At 50.9% G+C, this 11,108-nt stretch overlaps 1 long non-coding RNA gene across 1 annotated transcript in view; it reads right to left on the bottom strand.

Moving 5' to 3' along the window:
- Positions 1–368: 368 nt before the first annotated feature.
- The window catches only part of LOC147672887 (uncharacterized), a 33,331-nt gene continuing 22,591 nt past the window's right edge, over positions 369–11,108 (bottom strand). The window contains exon 3 of the long non-coding RNA XR_015303478.1: positions 369–548. This is a non-coding gene — a long non-coding RNA (uncharacterized LOC147672887). The remainder of the gene's footprint in view (positions 549–11,108) is intronic.

Genomic DNA, 11,108 nt, shown 5'->3' with positions numbered 1-11,108 from the left:
GGGCTGTAAGCTTCTAATCGGTTTGAAGCCAGCCTTGACTGCTTGCAGAATGTCTTTGAAGCTAGACTAGAAGTACTTTGAGGATGTGTGTGAGACCAGCCATGCACTGCATGGATGATGCTTTATGAGACCAGCCATGCCCTGCTCTGAGGATACATTTGAGGCCAGACTTGCCCCACTTTGAGGAGGTCTTTGAGGCCAGCGTGCAGTGCTTGACACCAGCTTGGCACTCTGTGAGTGTTGCGCTGAGCCGGACCTGCCATCTTCTGGCATCCGGCTTGAGGCTCTCCGTGGAGGAGGCCAGCCCAGCATCTTTCACAGTCTCCCCTTCTCAGGAGATCTGCTGTGCAGTGTGAGACTCACCTAATGCACCTCCGTGTCCTCAAAGAGGCGCCTTCACCGCACTCACTGGAGCAGGCACTCCAGCTGCCCCAGGTGGCCCACTGCCCAGGTGCCGCAGGACGCAGGGGGTGTTGAGAAACGAGTCCGAGCCCTGGTGGGTGCGGGTTACGCAATAGAGACAGTCCTTGGGTCCTGCCATCGGTCCCCTGTTAAAAAAGAGAGAGAGGGGAGACAAGCATTAGGGCTGCCTTAGCCTTACTGGGGGCTTGTTGAGTTCCCAAAAACTGTGATGTATTCTCTTACCAAGTATTTCACTGCATTAGCTTACACCGACCTCTGCCATGTCACAAATAGCCTTACACCAACATGCGTACGGCCACACAGAGCATAAGACCAGTGCCAGCACACATAGGTACTTAACCAACCTTGACAGGGCTTACAGACCTTCCTCAACCACATCCACAAGGCCACAGAGAGCCTCTGAACCCACCTCTGCCACAGAGAGACTCTGAGCCCACCTCTGCCAGGACACAGAGAGCCTCTGAACCCACCTCTGCCACAGAGAGCCTCTGAGCCCACCTCTGCCAGGACACAGAGAGCCTCTGAACCCACCTCTGCCAGGACACAGAGAGCCCCTGAGCCCACCTCTGCCAGGCCACAGAGAGCCTCTGAGCCCACCTCTGCCAGGACACAGAGAGCCTCTGAGCCCACCTCTGCCAGGACACAGAGAGCCTCTGAGCCCACCTCTGCCACAGAGAGCCTCTGAACCCACCTCTGCCACAGAGAGCCTCTGAACTCACCTCTGCCACAGAGAGCCTCTGAGCCCACCTCTGCCAGGCCACAGAGGGCCTCTGAGCCCACCTCTGCCACAGAGAGCCTCTGAGCCCACCTCTGCCACAGAGAGCCTCTGAACCCACCTCTGCCACAGAGAGCCTCTTAACCCACCTCTGCCACAGAGAGCCTCTGAGCCCACCTCTGCCAGGCCACAGAGGGCCTCTGAGCCCACCTCTGCCACAGAGATCCTCTGAGCCCACCTCTGCCAGGACACAGAGAGCCTCTGAGCCCACCTCTGCCAGGACACAGAGAGCCTCTGAGCCCACCTCTGCCAGGACACAGAGAGCCCCTGAGCCCACCTCTGCCAGGCCACAGAGAGCCTCTGAGCCCACCTCTGCCAGGCCACAGGGAGCATCTGAACCCACCTCTGCCAGGCCACAGAGAGCCTCTGAGCCCACCTCTGCCACAGAGAGCCTCTGAGCCCACCTCTGCCACAGAGAGCCTCTGAACCCACCTCTGCCAGGACACAGAGAGCCTCTGAGCCCACCTCTGCCAGGCCACAGAGAGCCTCTGAACCCACCTTTGCCAGGCCACAGAGAGCCTCTGAGCCCACCTCTGCCAGGACTCAGAGAGCCTCTGAGCCCACCTCTGCCAGGACACAGAGAGCCTCTGAACCCACCTCTGCCAGGACACAGAGAGCCCCTGAGCCCACCTCTGCCAGGCCACAGAGAGCCTCTGAGCCCACCTCTGCCAGGCCACAGGGAGCATCTGAACCCACCTCTGCCAGGCCACAGAGAGCCTCTGAGCCCACCTCTGCCAGGACACAGAGAGCCTCTGAGCCCACCTCTGCCAGGACACAGAGAGCCTCTGAGCCCACCTCTGCCAGGACACAGAGAGCCTCTGAGCCCACCTCTGCCAGGCCACAGGGAGCATCTGAACCCACCTCTGCCAGGCCACAGAGAGCCTCTGAGCCCACCTCTGCCAGGACACAGAGAGCCTCTGAACCCACCTCTGCCACAGAGAGCCTCTGAACCCACCTCTGCCACAGAGAGCCTCCGAGCCCACCTCTGCCAGGCCACAGAGAGCCTCCGAGCCCACCTCTGCCAGGACACAGAGAGCCTCTGAGCCCACCTCTGCCACAGAGAGCCTCCGAGCCCACCTCTGCCAGGCCACAGAGAGCCTCCGAGCCCACCTCTGCCAGGCCACCGAGAGCCTCTGAGCCCACCTCTGCCAGGACACAGGGAGCATCTGAGCCCACCTCGGCCAGGCCACAGAGAGGCTTACATTAACCACTAAGGCCTTACAGTCTGACCGCTATTCGGCCACACAGACCATTCTAGACCACCCTTGCCATGTCATACACAGCCTTACACTGACCCCTGACAGGCCACACAGATCCTTAAACCGGCCCCTGCCTGGTCACGTAGACTCCTATGCAGACCTTTGCCTGGCAGCACAGAGTTTTAGACATGCCCCTGCCAGGGCCAACCGATCATTAAACGGACCCCTGCCAGGGTGCACAGAGTGTTAGACATATCCTTGCCAGGCCGCATAGTGATAGACTGACCCCTGCAGGGCCACTCATGGTGCTAGACTGACCCCTGCCTGGCGGCATAGAGTGTTAAACACAACCCTTATGAAACAAAAAGTGTCAGAGGGTCTAAAATAACATGAATAAGAATGCTAGATGTGCGTCTCCGGAGATTTACACAACCATGTTGGATATGGAAATAGTGAAAAAAGGGGTCACCCTTACATGACAACCCTGCCAGGGTGAACTGACCCTTAGACCGACCCCTGTCAGGTCATGCAGACTCCAACGCTGACCCCTGCCAGGGTGCACAAATCCTTGGACTGACCCCTGCCAGGGCGCACAGAGTGTTAGAGTGACTCCAGCCTGGCCGCACAGAGGGGCATATTAGCAAGAACCTCGTTAAAATTATCGCCGTTTTATCGGCAGGAAACTGCTGCTAAAACGGCAATAATGGGCTTGATAATATGCTTTATAGAATTCCAATAGACCCCAGGTTAGATGCGCAGGACATCTAACCTGGGCTTCTATTGGAAAAATGGCGATAATTTTAACGAAGTTCTTTCTAATATGCCCCAAGATCTGCTCATCTCAAATATCTGCTTTTCTAAGTCTTTAAGCATAGGACTAGCACAGTGCTGTTCATGCTGAGCTGTAAAATGACAAAAGCCATTTACCACTCCAGGCACAGTATTACAGCTTTAAATCGGTAAAATACCAACTCAAGCCAACCTGAAATGAATAAAAGCAACCCCTGACAAAGTATTTAGCTCTAGTTAGAACTCTTCAGAGAGGTGTAGCGTTGCCCAGACACCAGGCAGCACCCAGTATAAGTCAAAACAATACCCTTTCAGGAATAGAGTGACGCAAAAATTGTGCAAAAAGAAGCAAAGAACTCTGGGTAGTTCTCAAGTTTAGATGGAAATCTCCTCCTTTATAAAGCACTCTCAACACCAGCGACACTCTAGATTTGCTCACCTCAAATGTCAGCTTTTCTATCAAAGCCTTTAAGCGTAGGATTAGCACAGTGCCATCCATGCCAAGCCATTTACCACTCCAGGCACAATATTACAGCTTTGAATTGGTAAAATAACAACCAAGTCAACCTGAGATGAATAAAATCAACCCCTGACACAGGGTTTCTCTCTACTTAGAGCTCTACCGAGAAGTATAGCTTTGTCCAGACACAAGGGAGCACCCAGTATAAGTCAAAACAACACCCTTTCAGGGATGGAGTGACGCATAAATTATGCAACAAAGAAGCAAAGCACTCTGGGTAGTTCTCACGTTTAGGTGGAAGGCAGCTCCAAGATAGAGCACTCTCAACACCAGCGACACTCTAGATCTGCTCACCACAAATTTCTGCTTTTCTATCAAAGTCTTTAAGCGTAGGACTAGCACAGTGCCATCCACGCCGAGATAGAAAGGGACAAAGTCTTTTGCCATTTCTACAGCAAAGTCTTCAAGCATAGGACTAGCACAGAGCTGTCCACACAGAGCTGTAAAATGACAAAACTCAATTACCACTCCAAGCACAATATTACAGCTTTGAATCGGTAAAATGCCAACCAAGCCAACCTGAAATGAATAAAAGCAACCCCTGACACAGGGTTTCTCTCTACTTAGAGCCTTTCAAAGCAGTATAGCTTTGTCCAGACACAAGGGATCACCCAGTATAAGTCTAAACAACACCCTTTCAGGCATAGAGTGACGCATAAATTATGCAAAAAAGAAGCAAACAACTCTGGGTAGTTCTCAAGTTTAAGTGGAAAGCAGCTCCTTTATAGAGCACTCTCAACACCAGCGACACTCTAGATCTGCTCATCTCAAATGTCTGCTTTTCTATCAAAGTCTTTAAGCGGCACCTCAAGTCACTTCTTGACTCCGTTTTTGTGACTTTTGTCAATCGACTCCTGGTGCACGGAGGGATCGGACCGGTTTCAAAGCTTGTGACTCCTGTCACAAATTGATGTTGGTCACGGACCCGCACCTCCTGTGCTTTTGGTGCCTGGAGCACGACCCGAAGTGGTGCTCCGACTGCCGGGCCATGAACCCGAAGTCTTTGCAGGGGCGGTCCTGAAAGCCCAACAGTCGGCCTGATCGAGAGGGAGGTCGCGGGACCGGTCGTGGAGCCACGACCACCACTTGTCATTGAAGTCTTCATCTTCGAAGCACAAGAAGAAGGCGAAGAAGCATCGTCGCTTTTCGCGTTCTCACCGTCCGTCGGCTGACGCGACATGGAAAGTGGAAGGTAGTCATCCGGCCCGCCTGCGGAGCCTGTTGGGTCGACTCCGGCCTTCCCTCCCTTTCCGGGAGCCGGGGAGACCCCTGCCCAGCTTTGAAACTTTTACAAAGTGTGGCACTCCATCTTCAGGCAGCCTGATTCCGCCGGCGCGCCCTCAGGCTCCGCAGACTCGGCTGGGGGCTCTGGTCCTTCGATGCCCTCGACTTCGTGGCACCTCCTCCGGCGCCGAATCCAGTGACGACACCCTCACTGCCTCAGACACCGGTTGTGTCCCCAGCCTCCCCCTCGTTGAGGTCACGGAGTCGGGACCGACGCCGACCCATACTTTCGTACCCCTGTTCTCGCCTGATATTTCCTACCACCAGGAGAGGGGGAGGAGGACTGGGAGGGGTCTGTGGACCCTTTTGCAGACCAGTTAGAAGAACAGGACAGGAGAGAGGAGCTGGGTGACATCTGTGGTCTGGACACCTCCCCAGACCGTAACATGCTTTCTCCCCCTACTGTGACTATGGAAGAGGGTGCGTCTTACGCAGTGGTGTTGCATGGGACAGCCAAGGCCTTAAACCTCGAGCTTCCTATGGTGGTGGTCAGGACTATCCTCCTGAAGGAGGTGCTGCAGACGGTAGCTGCCTCTTCGGAGCCCCTGCTGCCGCTCAATGAGGCCCTTCCGGACATCCTTTTAGGCACTTGGTCCAAGCCCAACACAGGGGCTCCTGTGGACAGGATGATTGCCCGACGCCACTGCCCGACTCCAGGTGACCCCATTTTCCTCTCTTCCCATCCCACCCCAGAGAGCTTGGTAGTCCAAGCCTCAACCTCCAAAGGCGCATTCCCTAATGCACCACCTGATAGGGAATCCAAGAAGCTGGACCACCTTGGGAAGAAGATGTTTTTTTCCTACAGCGTGGGACTGTTGTCGGTAAACGCTGTATGTCTATTGGGCCGTTACTCCCACTCAGTGTAGGACATAGTTGCGCAGGTGCTGCAGGGAGGCCCGGGCCATGCAGACGCTGAGAAGTTTGCCATCCGTTGTGGGCTGGACACCGCCTACTCACTGGGCAGCACGATTTCCACGTCGGTAGCACTGAAACGCTACGCCTCGTGGAGGTTCACTGGCTTCTCGGGTGATGTTCAAGCAACGCTTTTGGACATGCCCTTTGATGGCCGTCCCCTCTTTGGCGACAAGGCAGACAACTCGCACGAGTGCTTTAAGGATTCTAGAGCTATGGCCAGATCCTTAGGTCTCGCTTCCACCTCCCACCCAGCGCAGTCTGCTTTTCGCCCCTTTCGTGGCTAAGGATGGAGTGCCCCGCCACGTTCCGCCCAGAGCCACAGGCCTGCGCAAGCTGTACAGCCTCTACGTGGCCGGGGACGTGGATACCCCCGCCGTGGGTCAGGGGTCCAACGGGCGGGCCAGTCCACCAGCACCTACTCTGCAGCAGCCTCTAAACCCTTCTAGTCGAGCCTTTCAGGCTCATCAATCGCCACTAGTGGCTAGACATCACATTGGACAAGTGGGTTTTGCAGATAGTCCGAAGTGGTTACTCCCTCCCCTTCGAGACTACCTCTCTGTTCATGCCGCCTCAATTCCATCGCATGTCGGAGGATCACCTGGCCCTTCTTCAACAGGAAGTTACGGCACTCTTGGCCAAGGGGACCATCAAGCGAGTTCCTGTCCCAGAAGCAGGTCGTGGTTGCTATTCCCACTACTTTCTGGTGCCCAAGAAGGACAAAGGCCTGCATCTTATCTTGGATCTCAGGAACGTCAACCGCTTCCTCCGGAAGTAGAAGTTCAAAATGTTGACACTGGCTCAGGTCCGGTCTGCCCTCGACCCCGGAGACTGGATGGTAATGTTGGACATGCAGGACGCCTATTTTCACATGCCCGTCCTGCCGTAACACCAGCGATACCTACGGTTCACAGTGGGCCATAACCACTTTCAGTTTACCGTGCTCCCCTTTGGCATTACCAGCTCGGGTGTTCACGAAAGTGATGGTGGTGGTAGCAGCAAATCTGAGCAGATCTGGGGTTACAGTCTTCCCCTATCTCGACGACTTTTGAAGGTGGGCTCGCCCCAGGTGCTGAAGTCACACCTGATTCCCTCTCAGAAGCTCATTTTCATCAGTGCAGTTCTGGACACGACACAGTTTTGGGTTTATCCTCCCAAACAGCGAGTATGGGATATTCGGGCTATGATTCCGATCTTTCATCCTCTATCCCGGGTGTCGGTCAGAATGACCCTGAGGCTGCTGGGCAATTTGGCCTCCTGCATCCTGCTGATCGATCATGCCAGGTGACATATGTGGGCTCTGCAGTGGGACCTGAAGTTCCAATGGGCGCAGCATCATGGGAATCTGTCCGATTGCATCCAGATCTTCGAGGGCACTGCACGACAATTGCAGTGGTGGCTCAGGAACCAGGATTGGTTCAACGGCAGATCCCTCTCCCTTACCCAACCAGAAAACACAGTGGTGACGGGCGCATCCCCTTAGGGATAGGGCGGCCACATGGGAGAGGCGGAGATCAGAGGCCTCTGGTCTCTGGTGGAGTCCGAGCTCCATATCACCCTTCTGGAGCTCAGGGCGATTCGTCTGGCACTCAAGGCATTACTTCCGTCTGTCCGTAGAAGAGTAGTGCAGGTATTTACAGACAACACCAATGCCATGTGGTACTGCAACAAACAGGGCAGGTGGTGTCCTATGTCAGGAGGCCTTCCGCCTCTGGACATGGCTGGAACTTCAAGGCATATCCCTGGTGGTTCAACACCTGGCAGGTTCACTGAACGCCAGGGCCGACAAACTCAGCCGCAGGTGCATGATGGATCACAAATGGCGTCTTCACTCTGAGGTGGTGCAAGGTATCAGTCAGTCAAGAGGTCTTTATTCGATTTGCATCATAAAAGACAAAATACATTAAAAAAACAGTTCATACAATTTTACATATAAGATAATAAATAGGTTACATTTTAAAACCATGTTAAAAAAGTATTAAATTTAGACAATGATGTACAAAGGACCCTGTGGTGATCTGTAATGTGTACTGCTTGTTATCATTCCATAATTGAACCCTGTGATGTCATCCATGGGGTTTCCATGTACTGAAGATTCCTCCCCAGTGTTCCCTGTTTGGCAGTTGCAGCTGCTGTGTCTTCCCTTCAAGCTGGACGGCTCTCTTCTCCTGAATAAATCCCCAACTACAATCTCCTGCCTCCGCCTCATCTTTACATTGGCGACGAGGATGGTCAGCTGCTCTTCAGCTGTCTTTTCAACCTTCACAACAACTTCTTCACGCAAAGCGTTTTGAATTTCAGGACATTTTCTTTCTTTACGAACAACATTCATGTGAGTACCTTTACAAACTGTTTTATCCGCTGTACATATTGAGAGCCGTCGCAGCCACAGGACTTCCGTCCGTTTTTTTTTAACCTGTTTTGTTACAATTCCTGCCGATTAAGCCCCCACTGCGCGTTACCAATTTGCGCGTTACCAAGCTGCATGTGACTTTTCCCTGTGCCAGCCCACATTACTTCAACAAGGACCAGGAAGTATTTGGAAGTGTTGGGAAGAACATGAAATGGACCTAGAATGTCCAGACCAATTTTTTGCCAAGCTCTAACAGGTGGAGGAACAACGGAATCACAAACACCTTCTAAGATAAGGACTTTGTCACTGGTGTTGCAACGTGTACAAAGTTTGATGGCTTCCACAATTTGATTGTCCATTTTTGGCCACCAAAAATTCGATCTGACATTTCTCTTGGTGATGGTGGCTCCTAGATGTCCAGAATGGGCATCAGCAATAATTTTCGCTCGATAAACAGAAGTGGGAATGAATTTATCACCCCTAACAATTTTGCCATTTTCCAAAGAAAGCTCTGAGTTAATTTTCCAATAGATCTGAAGTTCGGGAGAAAGAGATTTTTCTTTGGGCCAACCTTTTTGTATGAAGGAAGTTACATCCTTGAGAACAGCATCATTTTCAACTGCTTTAATCCAATCACTTTCAGCGAAAGAAATGGAATTTTGGGAAATGTTGGCCACAAAACATTCCTCAATCTCAGTTTCCCAATCATTTTCGTCAGGTTCTTGTATGGGTAACCTGGACAAACAGTCTGCCCGTTTGTTTTTACCACCAGGGATGTAGATAACTTTGAAGTTGAATTCCAATAATTTGGTGGAAAGTCTAGCCAACCGTGCGGTTGTGCGCTTGATATTTCTACCTGACAAAATGTCGACAAGAGGTCGGTGGTCGGTTTGAAGAATGAACGGTCTACCCCATAAGTAAGATTTGAATTTCTCAACACTCCAAGCGCAAGCTAGCAGTTCTTTCTCTATGACTGAATATTTCCTTTCAACAGGACGGAGAGTCCTGGAGGCAAACCCCAAGGTAAATTCCTTACCGTAAGCCAATTGTGAGAGAACAGCTCCTAAGCCATATTCACAGGCATCAACAGTGACTACAGTTTCTCTATTACCATTAAAAGGCTGAAGAGCAGGAGCATTAGTGATGTGCTCTTTAATGAGCTGAAAGCCCTTTTCACACTCATCAGACCAGCTGAAGGTGGCACCCTTTTTTAGTAAAAGTCTAAAACATTCAGTGGTCTTGGCATAGTCTCTCATGAATTTTGAGTAAAACTCACAAAGACCAAGAAAGGACAAAAGTTGTTCTTTGTTAGAAGTGGCAGGAGCTTCAATGATGCTTTTGACCAGACCTGGTCTGGGCTTGATGCCACTCTCAGAAATGGTATGACCAAGATATTCTACCTCTCTGGTTTTGAAAACACACTTACTCTTCTGTAGAGTTACAATGATCACCTTTCTAGGTGGGTTCAAGTTGAACCTATCAATGTTCCCAACTCTAAGAGTGTCATTGATTGCTTAAGCAAAATCTTCCTGAGGGAGGGTTGTCCGGAAGAAATCCTCACCGACAACGGGGTACAATTCATCTCTAAAGAAATGGGTGTTTTTTTGAATAATTGCTGTATTAAACATACCAGAACTCCGTTGTACCATCCCCAGAGCAATGGCAAAACCGAGAGGTTTAATAGAGTTATTGTTGAATGTGTGCAAGCTGCTTTCAGGTCAAATAACTGTATCTTCCAAGCTGTAAAAGATCTTATATGGTCTTATCGGATTTCCCCCCATGTTGCCACGGGCTTCTCTCCTTTCGAACTGATGAGAGGAAGGAAAGCTTGCCCCCAGGCTTTTCCCTTTTGGATGGTCAAAAGTCTCCACCGGGGCTGTGACTTGGAAGAGGTGTGGGAATGTGCTAATAAAAAATCTTCCAGTTCACTGCCTTGCAATGTGGAATTAGGAAAGAAGTCTTTTCACAGTATTCATGCTGGCGATTGGGTCAGAATTAAGAATCCTGTCACTGTTAAGAAAGGTTTTTCAAAATTTCTTGATTCTCAGCAAGTTGTGGAAGTTCGCAAGAATGCTGTCAAATTGTCAAATGGCAATTGTTGGAGCACTTCTCGTGTTGCTAAAGATCCTTCCCGTGCAACTGCTCCTTCACCCAATGTCAATGTTGGTAATGACTTAAGGAAAAGCTCAAGAGCAACTGTTAGGCCTAACAAATTTCGTGATTATATCTGATTTGCTTTTCATTGTGATTTTACTGTTTTTAGGACTGTTTTTTTTTTCTTCCTGTTTTTTTTTCTCTTTAAAAAAAGGGGGGAGGTGTGTGGTGATCTGTAATGTGTACTGCTTGTTATCATTCCATCACTCAACCCTGTGATGTCATCCATGGGGTTTCCATGTACTGAAGATTCCTCCCCAGTGTTCCCTGTTTGGCAGTTGCAGCTGCTGTGTCTTCCCTTCAAGCTGGACGGCTCTCTTCTCCTGAATAAATCCCCAACTACAATCTCCTGCCTCCGCCTCATCTTTACAGACCCCTGACTACATAAGAGCAATACTAAGTTGCAACTAAAAACTCATAAAAACATATGCAATGGGAACTTCATTTACCAAGGTCGCGAATGCGGAGTGACCAAGCCCAACTCACAAATTTTGCTACACCAATGGCGATAGGGGCAGAAGTATCAGTTTTTAGAATACTAGTCGCTGCAACAGCAGATCTAGTACCTAATAAGCGGCAAACTGGTAAAAGCCAAACTTTTCTGGGTAACGAATACATAGGGCAGCAGAAGAAAAAGTGTTCAATATTCTCTTCTGCTGTTACACAGAAAGGACACTGATCGCTGCCACCAGTCGACCA

This window comes from Lissotriton vulgaris, unplaced genomic scaffold (genome assembly GCF_964263255.1).
Source record: "Lissotriton vulgaris unplaced genomic scaffold, aLisVul1.2 SCAFFOLD_2196, whole genome shotgun sequence".
Lineage (NCBI taxonomy): Eukaryota > Metazoa > Chordata > Amphibia > Caudata > Salamandridae > Lissotriton > Lissotriton vulgaris.
This window is presented reverse-complemented; position numbering and strand designations above follow the sequence as displayed.